Below are 18,703 nucleotides of genomic sequence, written 5' to 3' on the forward strand. Positions count from 1 at the left end.
TCCCAGGAAAGAGAAAAATGGATAAAGAAGTTGTGGTCCTTATGTACAATGGAATATCATTCAGCCATGAAACCAACGTCATAAGGCTAGTAGCAGCATGATGAGTGGATTTAGGTATGACGATTCTAAGTGAAATAAGTCATACAGAAAAAGACACTTATCATAAGATATCACTTATAGAGGGAATGTAAAAACCGCTACCCTTGAACTGAATTACAAAACAGAAGAGAGTCCCACGTTTAGAAAACACACTATGGCTGCTTCACGGGAAAGGTGAGGTGGGGTGATGCATAAAACACGGGTTTCAAATTAGCTCAGATACCGTTCCATAAAGCCAATATGTAATAGACAAGACCTACTCCTTGCTCAGTGAATTGGACTCAACACCCCCTATTCACCGCCCAAGAATATACCTGAATAGTAAGAATCTTAAAACCTATGTTTTGATATCTTTCTGTAAGTGAGTCAAGTGAGTGTAAAGCGGCAGAAACACAGCAGAGGAAAGCAGCTAAACTACATTATAAAAATCAATTACTTTTAAAAACCCGTGAAACAAAGACAGTGAAAGAGAGAGAAATTCTTACAAAATTCGTTCAGGGGCTGTGATGCCACCTGGATTGACCATATCTAGACCCACAGCTGATTGAGACATAAGGGTGGACACTCTTGGGGCTGAGAGGTTTGGTGAGGTTGGGTGAGGAAACACAGACCCTTTAAAGTAATACTGCATGGTACCCATCCCATGGGTCCCAAATCTCCAGGTTCAAGGGCATCTTCCTACATCGAAAACATGCATGAGAAACCCAGAAGATGGTACACCGTGTGATCGGGAAAGGTTTCCAAAACGCACCTCTTTTCTCATCTCCTTGTGCTCGGGTTCGCCATTCCAGCCGCTTTACTAGCAATCTCCCTCCTTGGAGAATCAGCACCTTTAACCTCCTGTTCCGTACTGGTTGCAATTTGTCCTGAGGATGAACGGGAAGAGGGGTAACCAATGAGAGACTAGCTCTAGGTATCGGGACAGGCACAGGTCACTCTATTTTCCCATCAGGAAGAAGAATTAACCACAGGCTCAGCCTGCCGCCCGGGACCGGAATAGGGCCTGAAGCAATCTTGCGCTTTTGCGGCCAGCTCCCAAGAAAGTGAGTTGAAAAATGGAGCTCAGGGGCACTGCAATTCACAAACCTGCAGACTTATAAATGATAACTCTCGTCCACAAATATATTGAGGGAAGGTAACGAAGAGGAATGGAAAGCAAGGCAGAATTGCAGGAAACAGATTTCAGGAGGGAGATTCGAATCGCCTTTAAAGCACAGGAAAAGCGGCAAAACCTCGACAATGAAGCCCTTGGCCAAAAAGGGCGTATGCGTTTTTTCCTGAATATATTCAGGAAAAAACGCATACGCCCTTTTTGGCCAACCAAGCAACCTGGAAAGGCAAATCAGCGCTACAAAGAAGTCTCGCTTCCCATCGGTCAAAAGGGCCATGCTGAATAAAGTGTCAAAACCAGAAATGCAGGACAGGCCATGGAGAAACGGGAGCCTGGCTACGCTGATGGGCGGGATGTAAATTGCCAACAGCCACTCTGGAGAAGTGTACGGTGTGTCCTGAAACCTCCAAAAAACTCAGCTTAGAGAGCACAGGGCACTTCCACTCATGGGCGTATAAATTGGGAAAACTAAAAATCAGCAAGACACAGGCACCCCAAAGTTTAGGGCTGCTCTGTTGACAAGAACCTCCACTTCGTTACACCTTAAATATCCCAGGAAAGAGAAAAATGGATAAAGAAGTTGTGGTCCTTATGTACAATGGAATATCACTCAGCCATGAAACCAACGTCATAAGGCTAGTAGCAGCATGATGAGTGGATTTAGGTATGACGATTCTAAGTGAAATAAGTCATACAGAAAAAGACACTTATCATAAGATATCACTTATAGAGGGAATGTAAAAACCGCTACCCTTGAACTGAATTACAAAACAGAACAGAGTCCCACGTTTAGAAAACACACTATGGCTGCTTCACGGGAAAGGTGAGGTGGGGTGATGCATAAAACACGGGTTTCAAATTAGCTCAGATACCGTTCCATAAAGCCAATATGTAATAGACAAGACCTACTCCTTGCTCAGTGAATTGGACTCAACACCCCCTATTCACCGCCCAAGAATATATCTGACTAGTAAGAATCTTAAAACCTATGTTTTGATATCTCTCTGTAAGTGAGTCAAGTGGGTGTAAAGCGGCAGAAACACAGCAGAGGAAAGCAGCTAAACCACATTATAAAAATCAATTACTTTTAAAAACCCGTGAAACAAAGACAGTGAAAGAGAGAGAAATTCTTACAAAATTCGTTCAGGGGCTGTGATGCCACCTGGATTGACCATATCTAGACCCACATCTGATTGAGACATAAGGGTGGACACTCTTGGGGCTGAGAGGTTTGGTGAGGTTGGGTGAGGAAACACAGACCCTTTAAAGTAATACTGCATGGTAACCATCCCATGGGTCCCAAATCTCCAGGTTCAAGGGCATCTTCCTATATCGAAAACATGCATGAGAAACCCAGAAGATGGTACACCGTGTGATCGGGAAAGGTTTCCAAAACGCACCTCTTTTCTCATCTCCTTGTGCTCGGGTTCGCCATTCCAGCCGCTTTACTTGCAATCTCCCTCCTTGGAGAATCAGCACCTTTAACCTCCTGTTCCGTACAGGTTGCAATTTGTCCTGAGGATGAACGGGAAGAGGGGGAACCAATGAGAGACTAGCTCTAGGTATCGGGACAGGCACAGGTCACTCTATTTTCCCATCAGGAAGAAGAATTAACCACAGGCTCAGCCTGCCGCCCGGGACCAGAATAGGGCCTGAAGCAATCCTGCGCTTTTGCGGCCAGCTCCCAAGAAAGCGAGTTGAAAAATGGAGCTCAGGGGCACTGCAATTCACAAACCTGCAGACTTATAAATGATAACTCTGGTCCACAAATATATTGAGGGAAGGCAACGAAGAGGAATGGAAAGCAAGGCAGAATTGCAGGAAACAGATTTCAGGAGGGAGATTCGAATCGGCTTTAAAGCACAGGAAAAGCGGCAAAACCTCGACAATGAAGCCCTTGGCCAAAAAGGGCGTATGCGTTTTTTCCTGAATATATTCAGGAAAAAACGCATACGCCCTTTTTGGCCAACCAAGCAACCTGGAAAGGCAAATCAGCGCTACAAAGAAGTCTCGCTTCCCATCGGTCAAAAGGGCCATGCTGAATAAAGTGTCAAAACCAGAAATGCAGGACAGGCCATGGAGAAACGGGAGCCTGGCTATGCTGATGGGCGGGATGTAAATTGCCAACAGCCACTCTGGAGAAGTGTACGGTGTGTCCTGAAACCTCCAAAAAACTCAGCTTAGAGAGCATAGGGCACTTCCACTCATGGGCGTATAAATTGGGAAAACTAAAAATCAGCAAGACACAGGCACCCCAAAGTTTAGGGCTGCTCTGTTGACAAGAACCTCCACTTCGTTACACCTTAAATATCCCAGGAAAGAGAAAAATGGATAAAGAAGTTGTGGTCCTTATGTACAATGGAATATCATTCAGCCATGAAACCAACGTCATAAGGCTAGTAGCAGCATGATGAGTGGATTTAGGTATGACGATTCTAAGTGAAATAAGTCATACAGAAAAAGACACTTATCATAAGATATCACTTATAGAGGGAATGTAAAAACCGCTACCCTTGAACTGAATTACAAAACAGAAGAGAGTCCCACGTTTAGAAAACACACTATGGCTGCTTCACGGGAAAGGTGAGGTGGGGTGATGCATAAAACACGGGTTTCAAATTAGCTCAGATACCGTTCCATAAAGCCAATATGTAATAGACAAGACCTACTCCTTGCTCAGTGAATTGGACTCAACACCCCCTATTCACCGCCCAAGAATATATCTGACCAGTAAGAATCTTAAAACCTATGTTTTGATATCTCTCTGTAAGTGAGTCAAGTGAGTGTAAAGCGGCAGAAACACAGCAGAGGAAAGCAGCTAAACCACATTATAAAAATCAATTACTTTTAAAAACCCGTGAAACAAAGACAGTGAAAGAGAGAGAAATTCTTACAAAATTCGTTCAGGGGCTGTGATGCCACCTGGATTGACCATATCTAGACCCACAGCTGATTGAGACATAAGGGTGGACACTCTTGGGGCTGAGAGGTTTGGTGAGGTTGGGTGAGGAAACACAGACCCTTTAAAGTAATACTGCATGGTACCCATCCCATGGGTCCCAAATCTCCAGGTTCAAGGGCATCTTCCTACATCGAAAACATGCATGAGAAACCCAGAAGATGGTACACCGTGTGATCGGGAAAGGTTTCCAAAACGCACCTCTTTTCTCATCTCCTTGTGCTCGGGTTCGCCATTCCAGCCGCTTTACTAGCAATCTCCCTCCTTGGAGAATCAGCACCTTTAACCTCCTGTTCCGTACTGGTTGCAATTTGTCCTGAGGATGAACGGGAAGAGGGGTAACCAATGAGAGACTAGCTCTAGGTATCGGGACAGGCACAGGTCACTCTATTTTCCCATCAGGAAGAAGAATTAACCACAGGCTCAGCCTGCCGCCCGGGACCAGAATAGGGCCTGAAGCAATCTTGCGCTTTTGCGGCCAGCTCCCAAGAAAGTGAGTTGAAAAATGGAGCTCAGGGGCACTGCAATTCACAAACCTGCAGACTTATAAATGATAACTCTGGTCCACAAATATATTGAGGGAAGGTAACGAAGAGGAATGGAAAGCAAGGCAGAATTGCAGGAAACAGATTTCAGGAGGGAGATTCGAATCGGCTTTAAAGCACAGGAAAAGCGGCAAAACCTCGACAATGAAGCCCTTGGCCAAAAAGGGCGTATGCGTTTTTTCCTGAATATATTCAGGAAAAAACGCATACGCCCTTTTTGGCCAACCAAGCAACCTGGAAAGGCAAATCAGCGCTACAAAGAAGTCTCGCTTCCCATCGGTCAAAAGGGCCATGCTGAATAAAGTGTCAAAACCAGAAATGCAGGACAGGCCATGGAGAAACGGGAGCCTGGCTACGCTGATGGGCGGGATGTAAATTGCCAACAGCCACTCTGGAGAAGTGTACGGTGTGTCCTGAAACCTCCAAAAAACTCAGCTTAGAGAGCATAGGGCACTTCCACTCATGGGCGTATAAATTGGGAAAACTAAAAATCAGCAAGACACAGGCACCCCAAAGTTTAGGGCTGCTCTGTTGACAAGAACCTCCACTTCGTTACACCTTAAATATCCCAGGAAAGAGAAAAATGGATAAAGAAGTTGTGGTCCTTATGTACAATGGAATATCACTCAGCCATGAAACCAACGTCATAAGGCTAGTAGCAGCATGATGAGTGGATTTAGGTATGACGATTCTAAGTGAAATAAGTCATACAGAAAAAGACACTTATCATAAGATATCACTTATAGAGGGAATGTAAAAACCGCTACCCTTGAACTGAATTACAAAACAGAACAGAGTCCCACGTTTAGAAAACACACTATGGCTGCTTCACGGGAAAGGTGAGGTGGGGTGATGCATAAAACACGGGTTTCAAATTAGCTCAGATACGGTTCCATACAGCCAATATGTAATAGACAAGACCTACTCCTTGCTCAGTGAATTGGACTCAACACCCCCTATTCACCGCCCAAGAATATATCTGACTAGTAAGAATCTTAAAACCTATGTTTTGATATCTCTCTGTAAGTGAGTCAAGTGGGTGTAAAGCGGCAGAAACACAGCAGAGGAAAGCAGCTAAACCACATTATAAAAATCAATTACTTTTAAAAACCCGTGAAACAAAGACAGTGAAAGAGAGAGAAATTCTTACAAAATTCGTTCAGGGGCTGTGATGCCACCTGGATTGACCATATCTAGACCCACATCTGATTGAGACATAAGGGTGGACACTCTTGGGGCTGAGAGGTTTGGTGAGGTTGGGTGAGGAAACACAGACCCTTTAAAGTAATACTGCATGGTAACCATCCCATGGGTCCCAAATCTCCAGGTTCAAGGGCATCTTCCTATATCGAAAACATGCATGAGAAACCCAGAAGATGGTACACCGTGTGATCGGGAAAGGTTTCCAAAACGCACCTCTTTTCTCATCTCCTTGTGCTCGGGTTCGCCATTCCAGCCGCTTTACTTGCAATCTCCCTCCTTGGAGAATCAGCACCTTTAACCTCCTGTTCCGTACAGGTTGCAATTTGTCCTGAGGATGAACGGGAAGAGGGGGAACCAATGAGAGACTAGCTCTAGGTATCGGGACAGGCACAGGTCACTCTATTTTCCCATCAGGAAGAAGAATTAACCACAGGCTCAGCCTGCCGCCCGGGACCAGAATAGGGCCTGAAGCAATCCTGCGCTTTTGCGGCCAGCTCCCAAGAAAGCGAGTTGAAAAATGGAGCTCAGGGGCACTGCAATTCACAAACCTGCAGACTTATAAATGATAACTCTGGTCCACAAATATATTGAGGGAAGGCAACGAAGAGGAATGGAAAGCAAGGCAGAATTGCAGGAAACAGATTTCAGGAGGGAGATTCGAATCGGCTTTAAAGCACAGGAAAAGCGGCAAAACCTCGACAATGAAGCCCTTGGCCAAAAAGGGCGTATGCGTTTTTTCCTGAATATATTCAGGAAAAAACGCATACGCCCTTTTTGGCCAACCAAGCAACCTGGAAAGGCAAATCAGCGCTACAAAGAAGTCTCGCTTCCCATCGGTCAAAAGGGCCATGCTGAATAAAGTGTCAAAACCAGAAATGCAGGACAGGCCATGGAGAAACGGGAGCCTGGCTATGCTGATGGGCGGGATGTAAATTGCCAACAGCCACTCTGGAGAAGTGTACGGTGTGTCCTGAAACCTCCAAAAAACTCAGCTTAGAGAGCATAGGGCACTTCCACTCATGGGCGTATAAATTGGGAAAACTAAAAATCAGCAAGACACAGGCACCCCAAAGTTTAGGGCTGCTCTGTTGACAAGAACCTCCACTTCGTTACACCTTAAATATCCCAGGAAAGAGAAAAATGGATAAAGAAGTTGTGGTCCTTATGTACAATGGAATATCATTCAGCCATGAAACCAACGTCATAAGGCTAGTAGCAGCATGATGAGTGGATTTAGGTATGACGATTCTAAGTGAAATAAGTCATACAGAAAAAGACACTTATCATAAGATATCACTTATAGAGGGAATGTAAAAACCGCTACCCTTGAACTGAATTACAAAACAGAAGAGAGTCCCACGTTTAGAAAACACACTATGGCTGCTTCACGGGAAAGGTGAGGTGGGGTGATGCATAAAACACGGGTTTCAAATTAGCTCAGATACCGTTCCATAAAGCCAATATGTAATAGACAAGACCTACTCCTTGCTCAGTGAATTGGACTCAACACCCCCTATTCACCGCCCAAGAATATACCTGAATAGTAAGAATCTTAAAACCTATGTTTTGATATCTTTCTGTAAGTGAGTCAAGTGAGTGTAAAGCGGCAGAAACACAGCAGAGGAAAGCAGCTAAACTACATTATAAAAATCAATTACTTTTAAAAACCCGTGAAACAAAGACAGTGAAAGAGAGAGAAATTCTTACAAAATTCGTTCAGGGGCTGTGATGCCACCTGGATTGACCATATCTAGACCCACAGCTGATTGAGACATAAGGGTGGACACTCTTGGGGCTGAGAGGTTTGGTGAGGTTGGGTGAGGAAACACAGACCCTTTAAAGTAATACTGCATGGTACCCATCCCATGGGTCCCAAATCTCCAGGTTCAAGGGCATCTTCCTACATCGAAAACATGCATGAGAAACCCAGAAGATGGTACACCGTGTGATCGGGAAAGGTTTCCAAAACGCACCTCTTTTCTCATCTCCTTGTGCTCGGGTTCGCCATTCCAGCCGCTTTACTAGCAATCTCCCTCCTTGGAGAATCAGCACCTTTAACCTCCTGTTCCGTACTGGTTGCAATTTGTCCTGAGGATGAACGGGAAGAGGGGTAACCAATGAGAGACTAGCTCTAGGTATCGGGACAGGCACAGGTCACTCTATTTTCCCATCAGGAAGAAGAATTAACCACAGGCTCAGCCTGCCGCCCGGGACCGGAATAGGGCCTGAAGCAATCTTGCGCTTTTGCGGCCAGCTCCCAAGAAAGTGAGTTGAAAAATGGAGCTCAGGGGCACTGCAATTCACAAACCTGCAGACTTATAAATGATAACTCTCGTCCACAAATATATTGAGGGAAGGTAACGAAGAGGAATGGAAAGCAAGGCAGAATTGCAGGAAACAGATTTCAGGAGGGAGATTCGAATCGCCTTTAAAGCACAGGAAAAGCGGCAAAACCTCGACAATGAAGCCCTTGGCCAAAAAGGGCGTATGCGTTTTTTCCTGAATATATTCAGGAAAAAACGCATACGCCCTTTTTGGCCAACCAAGCAACCTGGAAAGGCAAATCAGCGCTACAAAGAAGTCTCGCTTCCCATCGGTCAAAAGGGCCATGCTGAATAAAGTGTCAAAACCAGAAATGCAGGACAGGCCATGGAGAAACGGGAGCCTGGCTACGCTGATGGGCGGGATGTAAATTGCCAACAGCCACTCTGGAGAAGTGTACGGTGTGTCCTGAAACCTCCAAAAAACTCAGCTTAGAGAGCACAGGGCACTTCCACTCATGGGCGTATAAATTGGGAAAACTAAAAATCAGCAAGACACAGGCACCCCAAAGTTTAGGGCTGCTCTGTTGACAAGAACCTCCACTTCGTTACACCTTAAATATCCCAGGAAAGAGAAAAATGGATAAAGAAGTTGTGGTCCTTATGTACAATGGAATATCACTCAGCCATGAAACCAACGTCATAAGGCTAGTAGCAGCATGATGAGTGGATTTAGGTATGACGATTCTAAGTGAAATAAGTCATACAGAAAAAGACACTTATCATAAGATATCACTTATAGAGGGAATGTAAAAACCGCTACCCTTGAACTGAATTACAAAACAGAACAGAGTCCCACGTTTAGAAAACACACTATGGCTGCTTCACGGGAAAGGTGAGGTGGGGTGATGCATAAAACACGGGTTTCAAATTAGCTCAGATACCGTTCCATAAAGCCAATATGTAATAGACAAGACCTACTCCTTGCTCAGTGAATTGGACTCAACACCCCCTATTCACCGCCCAAGAATATATCTGACTAGTAAGAATCTTAAAACCTATGTTTTGATATCTCTCTGTAAGTGAGTCAAGTGGGTGTAAAGCGGCAGAAACACAGCAGAGGAAAGCAGCTAAACCACATTATAAAAATCAATTACTTTTAAAAACCCGTGAAACAAAGACAGTGAAAGAGAGAGAAATTCTTACAAAATTCGTTCAGGGGCTGTGATGCCACCTGGATTGACCATATCTAGACCCACATCTGATTGAGACATAAGGGTGGACACTCTTGGGGCTGAGAGGTTTGGTGAGGTTGGGTGAGGAAACACAGACCCTTTAAAGTAATACTGCATGGTAACCATCCCATGGGTCCCAAATCTCCAGGTTCAAGGGCATCTTCCTATATCGAAAACATGCATGAGAAACCCAGAAGATGGTACACCGTGTGATCGGGAAAGGTTTCCAAAACGCACCTCTTTTCTCATCTCCTTGTGCTCGGGTTCGCCATTCCAGCCGCTTTACTTGCAATCTCCCTCCTTGGAGAATCAGCACCTTTAACCTCCTGTTCCGTACAGGTTGCAATTTGTCCTGAGGATGAACGGGAAGAGGGGGAACCAATGAGAGACTAGCTCTAGGTATCGGGACAGGCACAGGTCACTCTATTTTCCCATCAGGAAGAAGAATTAACCACAGGCTCAGCCTGCCGCCCGGGACCAGAATAGGGCCTGAAGCAATCCTGCGCTTTTGCGGCCAGCTCCCAAGAAAGCGAGTTGAAAAATGGAGCTCAGGGGCACTGCAATTCACAAACCTGCAGACTTATAAATGATAACTCTGGTCCACAAATATATTGAGGGAAGGCAACGAAGAGGAATGGAAAGCAAGGCAGAATTGCAGGAAACAGATTTCAGGAGGGAGATTCGAATCGGCTTTAAAGCACAGGAAAAGCGGCAAAACCTCGACAATGAAGCCCTTGGCCAAAAAGGGCGTATGCGTTTTTTCCTGAATATATTCAGGAAAAAACGCATACGCCCTTTTTGGCCAACCAAGCAACCTGGAAAGGCAAATCAGCGCTACAAAGAAGTCTCGCTTCCCATCGGTCAAAAGGGCCATGCTGAATAAAGTGTCAAAACCAGAAATGCAGGACAGGCCATGGAGAAACGGGAGCCTGGCTATGCTGATGGGCGGGATGTAAATTGCCAACAGCCACTCTGGAGAAGTGTACGGTGTGTCCTGAAACCTCCAAAAAACTCAGCTTAGAGAGCATAGGGCACTTCCACTCATGGGCGTATAAATTGGGAAAACTAAAAATCAGCAAGACACAGGCACCCCAAAGTTTAGGGCTGCTCTGTTGACAAGAACCTCCACTTCGTTACACCTTAAATATCCCAGGAAAGAGAAAAATGGATAAAGAAGTTGTGGTCCTTATGTACAATGGAATATCATTCAGCCATGAAACCAACGTCATAAGGCTAGTAGCAGCATGATGAGTGGATTTAGGTATGACGATTCTAAGTGAAATAAGTCATACAGAAAAAGACACTTATCATAAGATATCACTTATAGAGGGAATGTAAAAACCGCTACCCTTGAACTGAATTACAAAACAGAAGAGAGTCCCACGTTTAGAAAACACACTATGGCTGCTTCACGGGAAAGGTGAGGTGGGGTGATGCATAAAACACGGGTTTCAAATTAGCTCAGATACCGTTCCATAAAGCCAATATGTAATAGACAAGACCTACTCCTTGCTCAGTGAATTGGACTCAACACCCCCTATTCACCGCCCAAGAATATACCTGAATAGTAAGAATCTTAAAACCTATGTTTTGATATCTTTCTGTAAGTGAGTCAAGTGAGTGTAAAGCGGCAGAAACACAGCAGAGGAAAGCAGCTAAACTACATTATAAAAATCAATTACTTTTAAAAACCCGTGAAACAAAGACAGTGAAAGAGAGAGAAATTCTTACAAAATTCGTTCAGGGGCTGTGATGCCACCTGGATTGACCATATCTAGACCCACAGCTGATTGAGACATAAGGGTGGACACTCTTGGGGCTGAGAGGTTTGGTGAGGTTGGGTGAGGAAACACAGACCCTTTAAAGTAATACTGCATGGTACCCATCCCATGGGTCCCAAATCTCCAGGTTCAAGGGCATCTTCCTACATCGAAAACATGCATGAGAAACCCAGAAGATGGTACACCGTGTGATCGGGAAAGGTTTCCAAAACGCACCTCTTTTCTCATCTCCTTGTGCTCGGGTTCGCCATTCCAGCCGCTTTACTAGCAATCTCCCTCCTTGGAGAATCAGCACCTTTAACCTCCTGTTCCGTACTGGTTGCAATTTGTCCTGAGGATGAACGGGAAGAGGGGTAACCAATGAGAGACTAGCTCTAGGTATCGGGACAGGCACAGGTCACTCTATTTTCCCATCAGGAAGAAGAATTAACCACAGGCTCAGCCTGCCGCCCGGGACCAGAATAGGGCCTGAAGCAATCCTGCGCTTTTGCGGCCAGCTCCCAAGAAAGTGAGTTGAAAAATGGAGCTCAGGGGCACTGCAATTCACAAACCTGCAGACTTATAAATGATAACTCTCGTCCACAAATATATTGAGGGAAGGTAACGAAGAGGAATGGAAAGCAAGGCAGAATTGCAGGAAACAGATTTCAGGAGGGAGATTCGAATCACCTTTAAAGCACAGGAAAAGCGGCAAAACCTCGACAATGAAGCCCTTGGCCAAAAAGGGCGTATGCGTTTTTTCCTGAATATATTCAGGAAAAAACGCATACGCCCTTTTTGGCCAACCAAGCAACCTGGAAAGGCAAATCAGCGCTACAAAGAAGTCTCGCTTCCCATCGGTCAAAAGGGCCATGCTGAATAAAGTGTCAAAACCAGAAATGCAGGACAGGCCATGGAGAAACGGGAGCCTGGCTACGCTGATGGGCGGGATGTAAATTGCCAACAGCCACTCTGGAGAAGTGTACGGTGTGTCCTGAAACCTCCAAAAAATTCAGCTTAGAGAGCATAGGGCACTTCCACTCATGGGCGTATAAATTGGGAAAACTAAAAATCAGCAAGACACAGGCACCCCAAAGTTTAGGGCTGCTCTGTTGACAAGAACCTCCACTTCGTTACACCTTAAATATCCCAGGAAAGAGAAAAATGGATAAAGAAGTTGTGGTCCTTATGTACAATGGAATATCACTCAGCCATGAAACCAACGTCATAAGGCTAGTAGCAGCATGATGAGTGGATTTAGGTATGACGATTCTAAGTGAAATAAGTCATACAGAAAAAGACACTTATCATAAGATATCACTTATAGAGGGAATGTAAAAACCGCTACCCTTGAACTGAATTACAAAACAGAAGAGAGTCCCACGTTTAGAAAACACACTATGGCTGCTTCACGGGAAAGGTGAGGTGGGGTGATGCATAAAACACGGGTTTCAAATTAGCTCAGATACCGTTCCATAAAGCCAATATGTAATAGACAAGACCTACTCCTTGCTCAGTGAATTGGACTCAACACCCCCTATTCACCGCCCAAGAATATACCTGAATAGTAAGAATCTTAAAACCTATGTTTTGATATCTTTCTGTAAGTGAGTCAAGTGAGTGTAAAGCGGCAGAAACACAGCAGAGGAAAGCAGCTAAACTACATTATAAAAATCAATTACTTTTAAAAACCCGTGAAACAAAGACAGTGAAAGAGAGAGAAATTCTTACAAAATTCGTTCAGGGGCTGTGATGCCACCTGGATTGACCATATCTAGACCCACAGCTGATTGAGACATAAGGGTGGACACTCTTGGGGCTGAGAGGTTTGGTGAGGTTGGGTGAGGAAACACAGACCCTTTAAAGTAATACTGCATGGTACCCATCCCATGGGTCCCAAATCTCCAGGTTCAAGGGCATCTTCCTACATCGAAAACATGCATGAGAAACCCAGAAGATGGTACACCGTGTGATCGGGAAAGGTTTCCAAAACGCACCTCTTTTCTCATCTCCTTGTGCTCGGGTTCGCCATTCCAGCCGCTTTACTAGCAATCTCCCTCCTTGGAGAATCAGCACCTTTAACCTCCTGTTCCGTACTGGTTGCAATTTGTCCTGAGGATGAACGGGAAGAGGGGTAACCAATGAGAGACTAGCTCTAGGTATCGGGACAGGCACAGGTCACTCTATTTTCCCATCAGGAAGAAGAATTAACCACAGGCTCAGCCTGCCGCCCGGGACCAGAATAGGGCCTGAAGCAATCCTGCGCTTTTGCGGCCAGCTCCCAAGAAAGTGAGTTGAAAAATGGAGCTCAGGGGCACTGCAATTCACAAACCTGCAGACTTATAAATGATAACTCTCGTCCACAAATATATTGAGGGAAGGTAACGAAGAGGAATGGAAAGCAAGGCAGAATTGCAGGAAACAGATTTCAGGAGGGAGATTCGAATCGGCTTTAAAGCACAGGAAAAGCGGCAAAACCTCGACAATGAAGCCCTTGGCCAAAAAGGGCGTATGCGTTTTTTCCTGAATATATTCAGGAAAAAACGCATACGCCCTTTTTGGCCAACCAAGCAACCTGGAAAGGCAAATCAGCGCTACAAAGAAGTCTCGCTTCCCATCGGTCAAAAGGGCCATGCTGAATAAAGTGTCAAAACCAGAAATGCAGGACAGGCCATGGAGAAACGGGAGCCTGGCTACGCTGATGGGCGGGATGTAAATTGCCAACAGCCACTCTGGAGAAGTGTACGGTGTGTCCTGAAACCTCCAAAAAATTCAGCTTAGAGAGCATAGGGCACTTCCACTCATGGGCGTATAAATTGGGAAAACTAAAAATCAGCAAGACACAGGCACCCCAAAGTTTAGGGCTGCTCTGTTGACAAGAACCTCCACTTCGTTACACCTTAAATATCCCAGGAAAGAGAAAAATGGATAAAGAAGTTGTGGTCCTTATGTACAATGGAATATCACTCAGCCATGAAACCAACGTCATAAGGCTAGTAGCAGCATGATGAGTGGATTTAGGTATGACGATTCTAAGTGAAATAAGTCATACAGAAAAAGACACTTATCATAAGATATCACTTATAGAGGGAATGTAAAAACCGCTACCCTTGAACTGAATTACAAAACAGAACAGAGTCCCACGTTTAGAAAACACACTATGGCTGCTTCACGGGAAAGGTGAGGTGGGGTGATGCATAAAACACGGGTTTCAAATTAGCTCAGATACCGTTCCATACAGCCAATATGTAATAGACAAGACCTACTCCTTGCTCAGTGAATTGGACTCAACACCCCCTATTCACCGCCCAAGAATATATCTGACTAGTAAGAATCTTAAAACCTATGTTTTGATATCTCTCTGTAAGTGAGTCAAGTGGGTGTAAAGCGGCAGAAACACAGCAGAGGAAAGCAGCTAAACCACATTATAAAAATCAATTACTTTTAAAAACCCGTGAAACAAAGACAGTGAAAGAGAGAGAAATTCTTACAAAATTCGTTCAGGGGCTGTGATGCCACCTGGATTGACCATATCTAGACCCACAGCTGATTGAGACATAAGGGTGGACACTCTTGGGGCTGAGAGGTTTGGTGAGGTTGGGTGAGGAAACACAGACCCTTTAAAGTAATACTGCATGGTACCCATCCCATGGGTTCCAAATCTCCAGGTTCAAGGGCATCTTCCTACATCGAAAACATGCATGAGAAACCCAGAAGATGGTACAACGTGTGATCGGGAAAGGTTTCCAAAACGCACCTCTTTTCTCATCTCCTTGTGCTCGGGTTCGCCATTCCAGCCGCTTTACTTGCAATCTCCCTCCTTGGAGAATCAGCACCTTTAACCTCCTGTTCCGTACAGGTTGCAATTTGTCCTGAGGATGAACGGGAAGAGGGGGAACCAATGAGAGACTAGCTCTAGGTATCGGGACAGGCACAGGTCACTCTATTTTCCCATCAGGAAGAAGAATTAACCACAGGCTCAGCCTGCCGCCCGGGACCAGAATAGGGCCTGAAGCAATCCTGCGCTTTTGCGGCCAGCTCCCAAGAAAGCGAGTTGAAAAATGGAGCTCAGGGGCACTGCAATTCACAAACCTGCAGACTTATAAATGATAACTCTGGTCCACAAATATATTGAGGGAAGGCAACGAAGAGGAATGGAAAGCAAGGCAGAATTGCAGGAAACAGATTTCAGGAGGGAGATTCGAATCGGCTTTAAAGCACAGGAAAAGCGGCAAAACCTCGACAATGAAGCCCTTGGCCAAAAAGGGCGTATGCGTTTTTTCCTGAATATATTCAGGAAAAAACGCATACGCCCTTTTTGGCCAACCAAGCAACCTGGAAAGGCAAATCAGCGCTACAAAGAAGTCTCGCTTCCCATCGGTCAAAAGGGCCATGCTGACTAAAGTGTCAAAACCAGAAATGCAGGACAGGCCATGGAGAAACGGGAGCCTGGCTACGCTGATGGGCGGGATGTACATTGCCAACAGCTACTCTGGAGAAGTGTACGGTGTGTCCTGAAACCTCCAAAAAACTCAGCTTAGAGAGCATAGGGCACTTCCACTCATGGGCGTATAAATTGGGAAAACTAAAAATCAGCAAGACACAGGCACCCCAAAGTTTAGGGCTGCTCTGTTGACAAGAACCTCCACTTCGTTACACCTTAAATATCCCAGGAAAGAGAAAAATGGATAAAGAAGTTGTGGTCCTTATGTACAATGGAATATCACTCAGCCATGAAACCAACGTCATAAGGCTAGTAGCAGCATGATGAGTGGATTTAGGTATGACGATTCTAAGTGAAATAAGTCATACAGAAAAAGACACTTATCATAAGATATCACTTATAGAGGGAATGTAAAAACCGCTACCCTTGAACTGAATTACAAAACAGAACAGAGTCCCACGTTTAGAAAACACACTATGGCTGCTTCACGGGAAAGGTGAGGTGGGGTGATGCATAAAACACGGGTTTCAAATTAGCTCAGATACCGTTCCATAAAGCCAATATGTAATAGACAAGACCTACTCCTTGCTCAGTGAATTGGACTCAACACCCCCTATTCACCGCCCAAGAATATATCTGACTAGTAAGAATCTTAAAACCTATGTTTTGATATCTCTCTGTAAGTGAGTCAAGTGGGTGTAAAGCGGCAGAAACACAGCAGAGGAAAGCAGCTAAACCACATTATAAAAATCAATTACTTTTAAAAACCCGTGAAACAAAGACAGTGAAAGAGAGAGAAATTCTTACAAAATTCGTTCAGGGGCTGTGATGCCACCTGGATTGACCATATCTAGACCCACAGCTGATTGAGACATAAGGGTGGACACTCTTGGGGCTGAGAGGTTTGGTGAGGTTGGGTGAGGAAACACAGACCCTTTAAAGTAATACTGCATGGTACCCATCCCATGGGTCCCAAATCTCCAGGTTCAAGGGCATCTTCCTACATCGAAAACATGCATGAGAAACCCAGAAGATGGTACACCGTGTGATCGGGAAAGGTTTCCAAAACGCACCTCTTTTCTCATCTCCTTGTGCTCGGGTTCGCCATTCCAGCCGCTTTACTAGCAATCTCCCTCCTTGGAGAATCAGCACCTTTAACCTCCTGTTCCGTACAGGTTGCAATTTGTCCTGAGGATGAACGGGAAGAGGGGGAACCAATGAGAGACTAGCTCTAGGTATCGGGACAGGCACAGGTCACTCTATTTTCCCATCAGGAAGAAGAATTAACCACAGGCTCAGCCTGCCGCCCGGGACCAGAATAGGGCCTGAAGCAATCTTGCGCTTTTGCGGCCAGCTCCCAAGAAAGTGAGTTGAAAAATGGAGCTCAGGGGCACTGCAATTCACAAACCTGCAGACTTATAAATGATAACTCTCGTCCACAAATATATTGAGGGAAGGTAACGAAGAGGAATGGAAAGCAAGGCAGAATTGCAGGAAACAGATTTCAGGAGGGAGATTCGAATCGCCTTTAAAGCACAGGAAAAGCGGCGAAACCTCGACAATGAAGCCCTTGGCCAAAAAGGGCGTATGCGTTTTTTCCTGAATATATTCAGGAAAAAACGCATACGCCCTTTTTGGCCAACCAAGCAACCTGGAAAGGCAAATCAGCGCTACAAAGAAGTCTCGCTTCCCATCGGTCAAAAGGGCCATGCTGAATAAAGTGTCAAAACCAGAAATGCAGGACAGGCCATGGAGAAACGGGAGACTGGCTACGCTGATGGGCGGGATGTAAATTGCCAACAGCCACTCTGGAGAAGTGTACGGTGTGTCCTGAAACCTCCAAAAAACTCAGCTTAGAGAGCACAGGGCACTTCCACTCATGGACGTATAAATTGGGAAAACTAAAAATCAGCAAGACACAGGCACCCCAAAGTTTAGGGCTGCTCTGTTGACAAGAACCTCCACTTCGTTACACCTTAAATATCCCAGGAAAGAGAAAAATGGATAAAGAAGTTGTGGTCCTTATGTACAATGGAATATCACTCAGCCATGAAACCAACGTCATAAGGCTAGTAGCAGCATGATGAGTGGATTTAGGTATGACGATTCTAAGTGAAATAAGTCATACAGAAAAAGACACTTATCATAAGATATCACTTATAGAGGGAATGTAAAAACCGCTACCCTTGAACTGAATTACAAAACGGAACAGAGTCCCACGTTTAGAAAACACACTATGGCTGCTTAACGGGAAAGGTGAGGTGGGGTGATGCATAAAACAAGGGTTTCAAATCAGGTCAGATACCGTTCCATAAAGCCAATATGTAATAGACAAGACCTACTCCTTGCTCAGTGAATTGGACTCAACACCCCCTATTCACCGCCCAAGAATATATCTGACTAGTAAGAATCTTAAAACCTATGTTTTGATATCTCTCTGTAAGTGAGTCAAGTGGGTGTAAAGCGGCAGAAACACAGCAGAGGAAAGCAGCTAAACCACATTATAAAAATCAATTACTTTTAAAAACCCGTGAAACAAAGACAGTGAAAGAGAGAGAAATTCTTACAAAATTCGTTCAGGGGCTGTGATGCCACCTGGATTGACCATATCTAGACCCACATCTGATTGAGACATAAGGGTGGACACTCTTGGGGCTGAGAGGTTTGGTGAGGTTGGGTGAGGAAACACAGACCCTTTAAAGTAATACTGCATGGTAACCATCCCATGGGTCCCAAATCTCCAGGTTCAAGGGCATCTTCCTATATCGAAAACATGCATGAGAAACCCAGAAGATGGTACACCGTGTGATCGGGAAAGGTTTCCAAAACGCACCTCTTTTCTCATCTCCTTGTGCTCGGGTTCGCCATTCCAGCCGCTTTACTTGCAATCTCCCTCCTTGGAGAATCAGCACCTTTAACCTCCTGTTCCGTACAGGTTGCAATTTGTCCTGAGGATGAACGGGAAGAGGGGGAACCAATGAGAGACTAGCTCTAGGTATCGGGACAGGCACAGGTCACTCTATTTTCCCATCAGGAAGAAGAATTAACCACAGGCTCAGCCTGCCGCCCGGGACCAGAATAGGGCC

Source organism: Balaenoptera physalus, assembly GCF_965194825.1.
Source record: "Balaenoptera physalus genome assembly, chromosome: 9".
In the NCBI taxonomy this organism is placed as follows: domain Eukaryota; kingdom Metazoa; phylum Chordata; class Mammalia; order Artiodactyla; family Balaenopteridae; genus Balaenoptera; species Balaenoptera physalus.